General features: G+C 43.5%; 1 protein-coding gene across 5 annotated transcripts in view; it reads right to left on the bottom strand.

The window, feature by feature from the left end:
• Sema5a (semaphorin 5A) overlaps positions 1–13,070 on the bottom strand; it is a 438,077-nt gene that overhangs the window by 326,962 nt on the left and 98,045 nt on the right. For 4 of the 5 annotated variants that reach the window (XM_085676576.2, XM_048457013.3, XM_085676577.2 and 1 more), the window contains one exon: positions 9,951–10,047. The exons of the other annotated variant lie outside the window; for it this stretch is intronic. The gene's annotated coding sequence lies outside the window, so the exon portion shown is untranslated. The remainder of the gene's footprint in view (positions 1–9,950; positions 10,048–13,070) is intronic. 5 annotated transcript variants of the gene reach the window in all.

The raw sequence follows: 13,070 nt of genomic DNA, 5'->3' as shown, positions 1-13,070 counted from the left end.
TCTGGACAGCATACTCACGCTCTCAACCCTTACCTCACTGTTCTCTGGACATGTCCATTCAGATACCTGTGCTACAGGAAAAACAACTTCAGAGTTCCACCCTTGGCTTACCCTGTGACCTGGGGGCCATGTCACGCTGTGCTATTTTGGGGTTTAATAAGATAGACTCCTTGAAGATGATACTGTTAAAACTCTACCGTGACCCTGACAGCCATCCAAGCACTTGAGTTATGAAACGTTAAACATCAGAAAGCAACTGCCGCCTGACCCTATAGTGCAGGGCGGGGCCACTTGCCTGCTTTTCATCCCCTTTCAAAATGAACAGCCAAGCAACTCACAGTGGTCTAAGATTAAAATCCCAGCACTAGGCGGACTGAAGCAGGAAGATGGTGAGTTCGAGGGCAGTAGAGAACAGAGAGACACAAATCTTTCCCCAAAACGATATTCATTAAAATAGCTAAGGTAAATATCGGGGAAGGATGGGAAGGCCACATCTCACCTTTGATAAGGCTGAGAAGGGCAGTCAGTCACGCTGGAAAATTGCAAAGACCCTTCATGAAGGCGGCAAGGAGTTCAACAACATGGGGACATGAGATGCCACAGCAAAGTTCACTAGTTTATAATTGTAAAATCATACAATAAACGTATCACATGAATGGTAGCACACTCGGGAATCGAAGGGAGCACATTTTATTATGCTTCTAATCATTAGATAAGACAAGATTTATAAAATTTTATCTAATTAACTTTGTTAAATCACCCACCTGACAGAGTTCAGCTCCTGCTGCATGCCGGAGGGCCCAGTACTGAGAAGATGAACACAGTAACCAAGCCAGGGTCAAGTAGTTTGGAAAGAATAAAACAGATGCATATACAAAATATGACAGGAGCTACAACTTTAAATCCCCTTTGTATAAAAGTGCAAGAGCCACACAACGCAGATGGGATCTAACTCAATTCATCTGAGCAGAGGGAGAGAGGACAGACCGTGGGGGATGGGGAGTTGAGAGCTAAGGATTGGTGAACAAGCAAATATCCACCTGTTAGACAATAGAGGGGAGAGCACATTAATGTGCTCACTGGTTGGGATTCAGGAAGAGCCCTCCTCTTCCTCTTTCACACAAGCTGACAGATGTCCAACTGTGCATGACCAAATTAGAAACAAGGCTTTATCCATTCAACTTAGAATACTCGCACTCCCCCCCAACCCTGCTGCAATGCAACAGTCATCCATTTATCAGTGAATCACTCCATACACTAAGTAAATGATTACTGACAGCCAATTATGTTTTGAGGAGGTCATTCTCATCCAACAAACAATGGAGCAATATGTGACTAACATAAAAACACCTCTCCTTAGTGGAGCTAATACTAGGGGGAGACCAGAACGCAGACAATCTTATAAAACAGTATGTTGAATAAATCAGAGATGACTAAAAACTTTGAGGAAAAAAAGCAGTAAGTCATAGAAAGAAAATAGTGAGATTACTTTTAAATTAGTGATTTAGTTGGGAGTAGCACCAAGGAATCATGATTAAGAAAATCAGAAATAAGAGATGTCACCCTGCCATGTTGCTGGTCAGATATCAGATATACCAAGGCCTCCAGAACGAAGCATGTAAAGATCCATTTGACATATCATGCTAGAGAAAGAAACTAAGATGGAACCAGTGATGAGGAGAAGGGCGAGGAAGAGAATGAAGACAGAGCAAGAGCTTTATAGGCAATTGAAGGTGCTTTCGGCAGAATGGAATGGAGCCACTGAAGAACGCCAAGCAGAGCACTGCAGGGACAACCAGGAGGCAAGAGGAGGTAGATGGATTGTCAGGAGGCTGGAAATGTAGCAGAAGAGGTGTGGGGACCATGAGGAGACCAGGAGACACAGAGGAAGAGGAGGAGGGAAAGAAGAGGGTAGACCATGACACGTCTGCTTAGGTCTAGGAAAAAGGTACTAGGAGGAGAGGAGAGAAAAGTAACAAGGAAAGAGCTGAAAAGTTTTAGATCCATTGGAGGTTGATAATAGATTTATTGGTAGCGTGGAAATAGTATGGGAGGTAAAGGGTAGAATCAAGCAGGATTTCACACCTGGAGCCTTTGCAACTCGAATGAACTTGCATTTAGTACAATCGAGAACACACAGAACATGGGAAGAAAAAAAACTCAGGTTTCGCATGCTCCTCCAGAGGATAACGTGCAAGTTAATCTGTAAGACCGAATAGGCAGTTATATGGACAGTTCTAGGGCTTAGGATTTCAGGGCTTAAGAGGAGATAGACATGAGAGTCATCAGTGATAAACAAGACTCCTTGAGATGCTGAAGCAATGAGAACCGTAGATGCAGCTCCTGAACCACATGGGATGCACATGGTTGGATGACAGAGAGGTGAGGTTGAGACAACGTGAGCAGAGACGAGAGGTTAAGACCAAATTGTTAACACCTGTTTGGGAAGGGGGTGAGCGGTGCTGTCACTGATAGGATTCACTTGTCCCAGGAAGTGGTCTCTCACCTATGCCCAGGCAAGAAACTCTAGCTGAACTCAGTTGGTCACAGGCAAACATGAGACATGAAAATAAGAGGGAGCTGCTGGGGAGGGTTCCGGTGGGAGAGGGAAGGAGATGAGACAGGAGAATAAAGACGGGAGCGACTAGAATTCACTCTAGTTCGTGTATGAAACTGGCAAGCGATGAGTACGATTTTTAAACAGATGGGGAAAATACTTGAGGGAGGGATGAAGGGCACACACACTGCTGACTCCTAACTGTGCAGCCAGCTGAATCTCCAGCACCAAATTTAGCAGTGTGGCCGTTTGGTCCTCCTGACAAGGCAGTCCTAGCCGATGATAAAGGGCGGGCTCCGGCGGAACTGGGGCAAAGGCATGCCATGCAAACACGTGTAGCAAACGCTCTCAAGGAGGTTCTCCTCGTGAAATGTGGGTTATATGTGGGGGAACATGAGCTATAAAAGAAATTAGGGTTCATGGGTCAATGACAAAGCTGGGGATGTTTCCACTCTTATTAGAAGGATGGCAGGAGATGGATAACAAAGCCTGAAGACCACCAATCCCCCCCAAAAAAGAGACGAACTGAAGAATGGTAAGGGCAAATAAACAAACCCAGCTCAGCCATGCTCAGGGCATGGCCTCAACCAGAGTAAACCAGTAGGCAGCAAGTGGGCTGTTGTCAGTCTTTTCATTATACTTCATCTGGGGACCCTCCTGCATAGAAAGGAGAAGCACAAGGAACACGGTCTCTGTGCAGAGAGCAGGCAGTCACCCAAATTTTGTGCACTTGAATAACAAAGTCTAACAATCTGAGGCATGTCAAATGCCTCAGGTCTGCCCACACAATTCCTCAGCAATGCAATGGAGGAGCTAAATATCCCTGGACACTGTCACATGACATCACAGTGCCGTGTGCTTCCCAGAATTGCCCAACCATCTTTCCAACTGTTGCTTTTTCTGCCTTGGCTTCCCCAGCATGATCTTTGCCCAGGCTCTAAGCAAAAGCCAATGAGGTAAAATGACATCCCTTTGTGGCCGGATTGACAGAGACATAAACACACAGAAGCCACATGAAAGTGTCAGGCAAGCATGGGCTGTTTAGGACAGCACCCTGCAGCAGAGAGGTCTCTCCGATTGTCTGATGTGGAAACGATGCAGGAAACCCCTAGGGACCATGAAACCCAAACACCCAAACATGGGCACTTATCCCTTTGGGCATGTTCTGTCAAAAGATCTCCCTACATGTAATTTAACTGAGGAGGCAATACCCTCTCCAGCACATGAAAATCTTCAAATCCCAGCAATTAACCCCATAGCCATCTGTCCCACAAATGGGTATCTGAGAATAAATAGCACATGCACACACACACACACACACACACACACACACACACACACACACCCCACTCCCTGCTTGCCTCGAGCAGTGCATCACGGAAGGATAATGGATAGTGGACTTCACCACACATCGGTGACAATTCAGAAATGTTTAGAGCAGCCATCAAGCTGGGGACCTCCAGGCTGAGAGCACGTTAGGCAGGCGCTCACATAAACAGAAGAGGAAGGAGGTCATGAGCCCAAACAGAGGAGACCAGAATAGGAGGCCAGGCCCACAGGTGCCGGGATGGGAATTCTGGTGCACTCTGATGTGGATAATGAGAGCAGCCAGCCAGCCTTCCTGCTAGTGAGCTTTGGTAGCAAAGAGTGGAATGCACGTGACGAACAGACGGGTCTGCACAGGCCTCTCTGGATCCTATCACAGAGATTTTCCACTGGACGGACAGACAAAAGGACAGGCATAATAAGGAGTGACATTATTCAGAATGGCAGGCTAAATCTTTACCCAAAATGCAATCATTCAGCATGTGTAAGCAAGAAATGAACTCTATCAGAACAATGCACATTCCAGAACAAGTGCGCATACCATGAAAGAAAATCCCGGCCGGGACAAGGGCATCAAGATAAAGATTTCTGCAGTTCAGCAAATCACTTTTAGTATCTATTATCTTTGTCAGAGCTTCCTCTGGTATAAGCAAGTTGTCACCTATGTCACTGCTGCTAAACCTGTATCCTTCAGTTCCTCATCTTACTTCCAAGAAACAACAAAAGAGGTAAGAATGCCTAACTGTGGTCCTCTCGGATCCAGCCTCCTGGAAGCACCAGGGTCTATGTCACAGCCATCCCCATAAGCACACCATTGGCTAACATCACAGATGAGTGACTGACACCACATGGGTGACTTCAGCTTCACATCGAAGATTCACAGCTTGGTCTGAGTGTTTTACACATGCCACATAAACACACAAGACAGAGACAAGAGGCAAAACTTCTCCAATGACTTAAACATGATTGAGGCCCACAAGTGCATGCATGGAATCACCACGGTGACGTATCATGTATCATGAAAGTGTGCTAACAAAAATCCAAAACTGATGGCCAGCATAATGAATTATATATTGAGGTATAGCTATAAATATTTATTTTATGCTTGGATTTATGGTTTTTAAAATGATAGGCAAAGACTGCAGAGTATGCCAAAGTAAAAAGTTACTGTTTTCAGAGCGAAGAGGAATTAGAAAATACTGAAGGTATTTTAACAGTCTGGCTGTCACGTGGGTCTCCACCTTAAGAAGAAGGTAAAACTTCCGTCTTTCCTTCTTGCACAAATATTTAGGTGTCTGCAAATCACTTGCCACTAAAATTAGAGATCAATTTTGTTGATGAAAAAGAGAGGGTCTGGAGAGATGGCTAGCAGTTAAGAACTCATGCAGAGGACTCTCGCTTAGTTCCAAACACCCAGGCTGTGCAGCTCACAGCTTCCTGTAACTCCATCTCCAAGAGGATCCAACATCTTTACCTCCGCAAATACCTCTACCAATGCATGTGCACCTGCACACAGACCCAGACACACACATAATTTAAAAGAATACGATATATTCTTCTTTCAAAATCGAAACAAGTGGGATAAGACTAAGAGAACAACTTGAAAAGCATCATCTATTTTAATTAATTCCTGTAGAATCAAAACATTTGTTTTGAAAATCCTCTCCATCAGAAAAATGCTAAAAGAAACTTTAAATTTCTAAGCAGTGACTAAAGTGATTACAAAGAACAGTTGACAACATCAAATAAACTTTAAGTTTAAAACGAGAAAGCTAATGAGCAAGAAAACAGTGGAAACCCCATTAGTGTATGGTTTTTAAAAGTTAAACAATCAAGAAATATTGCAAACAATGAGTTAATAGCCTTAAAATTTTAGTTACAAAAATTCCTCAGCAAACATTGGAGCTTCCCAACTAGACATACTCAAGCGCATCCTCACATGCGCCATTTCCTGCCCTCACTCTAGTGCAGCAGATAATTAGCAGTAAATAACACCAACAAAACAAGAAACAATAAAACAGACCAAAAATGAGTGAGTACCATCATACTGAAACAATTATTAAAGACGCTACTCGGCGGGAGTGATGTTTTTATCAAAACAAACTCTCCAGCATTTTGTTCCTGAAGTATAATTATCTGTTAACACTTAAAACGGCAACTTTAAACTTAAACGGCAACCGACAGCCTAAGAGCCTTCTTTAGGAACACTAAATCAGTTACAGTTATTCTGTCCTCATGAATCAACCCTCAGTTAAATGAAGGCTTCGTGCTGATTGTCAGCACTCGGAGAGCACTGCCTTGGGCCCCAAATATCCATGCTTCACAAAGAAAAGGGCAATGCTGCCTGCAAATAGCGGAAGAAATGCAATTCAGGCATGGGAGCTATGGACCATCAGCCCTCTCCATGATCACTCAGTGCAGACTCGTCCAACCCAAGAGAAGCATCAAATTATATGGTAGAGTCTTCTCATGATAGAATATTATATACACATTAAAGTTGAGTTTATTAACAATAGCATGCATATTGTAATAAGTGAAAAGTTCCAGTCAAAACTGCATGGCTCTGCTGCTTTAGCTCTACAGATTGCTCATGGGAAGCATCCTAAAGGTGAGCATTAACTACCAGCAGTAGTGAACTCTCCCGTGGGCATTATTGGGGTCTGTCCCTTTAAAGCATATATCCCATCATCATTATTCACTACATTAAACTATCTTGTTCATTTAAATTAAAAATATCTGTAAAATACAAATTGCTTAAGGTCCACAAGATGGTTCAATGGATGAAATCACTTCCTAACAAGGCTCACAACCTCTTCTTGATTCCCAGGACCCACATGGTAGGGAGAGAGGAAACTGTTTCCTACAAACTGTTTTCTGACTTACACACACATACACACACACACGACAACTAACTAAATAGTTAAATAAATGTTACAAAAATATTTTTAAGTCTACAAACAACTCAACTGTAGAGATAACATATCCCCAGTACAACTAGGTATAGTTCGGAAGACTTTACTCGATACACGAACTGAGGGTGGAGATTATATGAACATAAACACATCTCTAAGATAAAGACAAGTAAACTAATTAGCATATTGCAATTTACTTTTCCCAGTTAGTAAGATGTCGTAGACAGATATTTTATTTCTATCGTCAGAATTTCAGGATTTAACCATGGCTACTAAAGTGAACGGCACATTTCCGCACGTGCGCTGAAAGAATCCAGGAGGGAGTGGCTCCTTGGCGAAGGCATGTCTGCAAAAGTTGTTACATCAGGGATTAAGGATGAGTGAGTTAATGAACAGAAAATAATAGAACATGACTTAAACTCCTCCAAAAAGCAGAGTAACTGAGCTTCCAGTAACACACTGTGGACAAGCATGGCTTGAGGTCGTAAGGCACATTTTAAAGGAGAAATAGTCCTTTGAAATTCTCCCTTAGGTTTGGAGATTGCAAAGTTGCATTTCTTTTCTTCCCTGCTCCCTCCCAGCCCTCTTCTGTATCCCTCCTTGCTCTCCTTCAAAGTCATGGCTCCAATTTTCACTGATTGTCATTACATGCAAAATATGTCTATTCCAAAGACACAAACAAAACCTACTCCATTTGGATGATCTTACTTATATGCATGTGTAAATAATTTAAGAAATAAAACAAACTAAAAACAAAAACCAAACAGAACCATCTATTTGGATGCAAGTGTAGAGAGGATTGCCAAGATATTTCTTGTTTTAAAATACATGACTCCTGTAGACACCTGTCGTTGATCTTAAAAAATAAGTGCAGTTGACAGATTAATATAATTACCTGGCAGCCAAAAATACTGCACACTAGTTCTACACGTATGTCTAGTGGTGTGAACAGAGTACATGGTTGAAATGTCATGAACATGGTTAATTAGGAAATGGTACAGAACTTACTGTGTAAATGAGTTACACATGCCAGATGTGTAACACAGCATGTTGAGTGAGTAATGTTTCTGAGGTCTTACTGTGAGTAAAGTTACGGTTGAGGTGCCAAAATTTAGCTGAGTAATCTTGGGGTATATAGACTATGTAAAAGGATGAAGCCCCAGATGTCTACCCAGGTTTTGCAGGCACAGCAAGGCTTCATTAAATTTTGTGATAAAATTCTATACACCCACACGAAGTTTTGTTAAGGGACTTAATGGTGACTGATACGTCCTCATTCTGTCTGTGATGAGAGCTTGAAGCACTCCAGACAACACATAGATCAGAGCTCAGCAAGCTAGAGCCTTGGGGACCACATCTAGCCTCCTTCCTGCCTTTGTAAATAAAGATTTATTGGAACATGGTCAGTCTCATTCATTCATTTATTGCCTGTGGCTACTGTCACATTGTGATTGTCGAGTTGAGAAGACGTAGCTGAGAATCTAAGACCTATAGATACTAACATGCTTTACCCTACTTCTTCAAAACAGGTTTGTCAATCTCTAATCTCGAATTACGCTCGAAAAATCGACTCAACGATACTTATTTTCTTCTTTCCTCTGAGATCCCTGGTATTTCCATAACAACAACACCAAAATAATATTAGTGCATGTCTGTCCTTATTCTAGATTGGCATGCCCGAAGCTCAGTTGGAGTCCAGTGTTGGGGCTGAGAGTCCTCAGTCAAACCCTCTCCCTATTTCTGACACCTTAGGTAAACTTCTGACTCTTTGGGGGCCTCAGTTTAGGCATCTTTAAAGTAAGGACCATGAAAGCACCTCACTCAGAGAGTGGGAGCAAGAGTTGAAGTCTTTCCTTCAGCACAGGGCCCAGTAACCCATGAAACCTGCATGAGCCAATAATTTCCTTCCTGTAATGTACCAGTCCCAGCACATCCAAATCCCAGCTACACAAACTCTATGACATCTCAGTGGCTCTCTTGATGGCTCTACCCAGCTCTCAGGCTCCACAGAGGAGAGACTGAGATGCCAGGTGCTGGAGTGAGTTGTACTTCAGACACCATGCGAATCTGAATTCATGTAGACTACAGGAAGACACAAAACCCAGCTCCTCAGCTTGTCCTTCCGTGAGATGTAGGGATTGCAGATTATATTCATAGGGGTTGGAGAGTCTATATTCTCGGGCAAGCCCTTCTGCATACCTTCAAGCTGAACTCTTAAAATCAGTTTACTAACCATGCAGATATAAGGCAAGTGGGAACTGGCAACATCGTCCCATAACTGTGACAGTCAACAAGTGCACAGAATGTAAGCATATATGCATGTATGTATGTATGTTTGTTTGTATGCCATTGGCAATTCTTTTCATTAGAAAGCAGAATGAAGTTGTCCACAATGAGACTTAACTCGGTTGAGAAATAATTTAATAAAGCAGATGTCTCCAGTGACTAGTGTATATAGGGAAGGTCCTTCTCTCTCCTCCCTCTCTCTCTCTCTCTCTCTCTCTCTCTCTCTCTCTCTTTCTCTCTCTCTCTACTCTTACCCCCTTTCCCTTCCCTCCCTCTCCTCCTCCTTCTGAAAGGTGGCCACAGGTATCACAGGAGAGGTTTCCACCCAGGTCTGAGACACTTACAATGAGTTCCCCCAAAGGTAGGACATGAAGCTGGATTTTAAAGGCTCAACAAGAAGGACTAGTGAGTGGAGGTTGAGTTCTGGAGGGCAAGATGCTGGTCTCCATGCTACCAAAGGGCTTCAGGGATCAGGACAATAGTAAAAGACTAGATGAAGCAGATCCTTAGGGACACCATGCAGATTTGTGGCCTTTCTCAGAAGGCACAGGACGCCTCAGGAAGTCCTGCAATTGGAAAGTGAGACGACAGTGGGACAAGCCACAAAATAAGCCAGACACAGCACAGATCCAAAATTAAAACCTGGTAGGCAGTCACACTGTGACTAGAAGGCGCCGTGAGTCACCAGTGTGCTTCCTGGCCTTGCGGTTCCCAAGTGACTTCACAGTACAGTCAGACCCAAATAGCTTGACCTTAAAAAAAAATTCTCCTTCTCAAAGCTGTCATTTACTACCATTTTTAACAGAGACGTCCGTCTAAATGTGTAGCATTCTTGGTCTCCGCACTTCCCACTCAAGTGTCTCACCTACCGAGGAGAGAGAGGGTAGAGCCACGTGTCCTCCGTCATAAATCACACTGAACTGGACAGCCACATGGGCATCCACGCCGAGTTTTCACACACCAGCCCTTCAACAAAGAAAAAAGAGAGAGAGAGGCAAGTGAGCTTATCTGAACACACTGCAGTCTTGACTTACAAAGGCTTGGAAGTTCTGGCAATGCCCTAACAACCAGAACAAGAATCTCAAGCAAGGGCAGGAGAAAGAGACACGATACAATTCAGTAACCACCATTATAAGAGACCTAAATTAGCATTAGAGACACCACTGGGCTTTCTTCTTGAAAAAAAAGAAAAAGATACACTTAAAACATAATGCTGATTGTTTTCTTCCATGATTTATTTCAGTTTGAATTCTTTGGGGGTGGGATGTGTGTTCAAGTGAGTGTGGGAGCCCACAGGCCAGAGGCCTCAGATTCCCTGGAGCTAGAATGACAGGCAATTGTGAACTTCCTGTTATGTAAGCTGGGAACCAAAGGCAGGTCCTTTGCAAGAGCAGTACACTCTCTTAAGTTCTGAGCCATCTCTCCAGCCTGAGAAAGTAAAATTTTAGTGTGATTCAACATGTGAAAAAAAAAAATCTCATAAAACATCCTAAGGGGCCATTATTTCAAAGTCACTGGAATGACTTTAAGCATTTGCAAGTAAAAATAATGGCTCCTTCATTGCAAATCTTAGATGTAAGTCCCTAGAGTAAAGGGCTTCACAAGGTGGTAAAGGTCGGTGCAGCATGCACCACACCTGAGTCTGAGTTTGCACTGCTACACATCCACGTGTTCCTGCACACTTATAAGATTTAATAAGAAATTTGTCCAGTATCACAAAATCAATTCACTTCACCAAAATCCAGAAAATCTATTGTGTTGCCTCATAAATTTATTCTATTAAGTCAGGAAAACTATATTGCAATGCCAAACATGTACACAAGAGCTTGAAGTAGGCGACTCCTTACTGGCTATCTAGACAGAAGGGGCTCTGCTCTCGGGGAAGGACATCTGTGCCTTCCAGTGTGCTGAACACCAGCTCCTGCCCTTCAGTTTTCCTTGTTTCTCACGGCTTCTTTTTTTTCTATTCCCGGTTTCTGGCTATTGTACATGGGAAGCACACTGGTGTTCTCTATCCTCACCCACACATTAGAGAGCAACAGTGAATGATGATGAGAAAATGGGAAGGCCTTCCAGAACATTCTGCAACTCTTCTAATCCATGAGCCCCATGTGGCCCATGTCAATAATGATCAAAAACCAACCAGTCTCCATAAAATAGCTCACATTTTAATTGCCCTGCTGGAAGTGTACAAATGTAATCCACTAAAATGTCTTTAGGGGCAGCCTGGGTTTCTAGGGACAGAGAACAGGGGAACACCATGATAATGCCATTTAATGAGGCTTCCTGCTTCTAGGAGAGGACTATGGAGAGTACAGAGAATTCAAAGAAGCAAGGAAGTGACTCAAGGCCGCATTTGGAAGCACTTGCCATGAAGACTCCAGAGCGGCCCAGGTGCAACCCTGCTTTGCAGCATTGCCAACTCCATGGCCTCACTGCGGTCTTCATGACCAGTGACATCATCCGTTGGAAGGGATAAGGTACAGATGCAACTCTTTGAGGCCAGAAGGAAGGTCAGGGAGTTTTCCCCAAGGTAAAGAGGCATGCCCAGTCCAGGAAATAATGTAAAACAGTCCACTTATTTTTCTCTCCTCACCAATAATATCTCCTCTGGGTGTGGCAACAAAACGTTGATTAGGATGTTATATTAAACAGCATGTGGATACAGGAGTTGTTCCTCGTGAGCCCTACAATCTTCTTTATAACCATCACTACTAAAATTCCCCCGCATGTCCTTGTTTAGATCCTAGCATAGGTTTAACTAACAGAATTGAAGAGCTCCACTGCTTCCCACTCTGGCTCTGTGACTTTGTTTAGTAATTACAAGACAGCCCTTAAGATTGAAATGAAAAATACATGATGGATAAAGATTTAGTTCAGTAGTAGAATGTTGTCTAGCAAGCATATGATCCTGAGTTCTGTCCCCAACTCTGGAAGGAAACAAACAAACAAACAAACAAAATATTACATCACAGTCTTTCTATTCCCACGAACCTCCATGAGTTCAAGGCCAGCTTGATCTACAGAGCTAGTTCCAGGACAGCTAAAGCTATGCAAAGAAACCCTGTCCTTTTGTTTTGTTTTTTGTTTTTCAAGACAGGGTTTCTCTGTAGCTTTGGAGACTGTCCTGTAACTAGCTCTTGTAGACCAGGCTGGCCTTGAACTCACAGAGATCTGCCTGCCTTTGCCTCTGCCTTTGCCACCTGAGCGTTGGGATTAAAGGCAAGCGCCACCACTGCCCAGCCTGTCTTGATAAACCAATGTCTCCATATGATGGCCCTCCAATTCTCCCTAAGGGAGGTCACAGGTAAGCTGATGTAGAGCCTTGACTGAACTTAGAAATAACATTCTCAGAACAAAACATTCTGGTAATTGACAAAGAAGATGAAGCAAAAAAGAACACGTTAAGAACTGAGGGCTTGTGGTACAAACAGAGTAAATAATGCAGAAGAGAACATTCCTCCTTAACACAAACAGGGACAGTAATAGCCAGGACAGCCAGATGGTCGCAGAACAACTCTTCCTGTAAAACCTGCCTCTTTCCCCTTGAATAGCCAACTGTGATGTACAGACCACCTGTGGTTGAGGAAAACATAATCCCCTTCAGAACCTATATTCGAACAGAAAGACCAGCATGAGGACTGGGGTACACCTCAAAGCCTTCTGACTGGGCCTGTGTTGGCAGCAACAGTGAGGCGGATATCCACTAGCTTCATGCCTGTCGGCTAAGCTAGCAACAGCTAGACCCTTCTCCAGAAGCACAGCCCCTACCCAACTAGGCCTTGAAGCATTTAGGGAGCTTATGCAGTTCAAAGGAACACCTGCGTGGGCCAAGGTGCATGAGCTCAGGTGCAACTAGTGCCGTGACATGTCAAGCTCCTAGCAGGAGCCACATTATAGGAACAGTCCTCCAGATGGAGAAGCCCGGCTGACTTATGGGACATGGGCACAGTGAAGACATAAGTCACAGATTACTCAGTGATGCCCTA

The sequence above is a fragment of the Myodes glareolus genome, chromosome 15 (assembly GCF_982192425.1).
Source record: "Myodes glareolus chromosome 15, mMyoGla1.1, whole genome shotgun sequence".
NCBI classification, from domain to species: Eukaryota; Metazoa; Chordata; class Mammalia; order Rodentia; family Cricetidae; genus Myodes; species Myodes glareolus.
The sequence above is the reverse complement of the archived record's forward strand: the minus strand, read 5'-3'. Positions and strand labels throughout refer to the sequence as shown.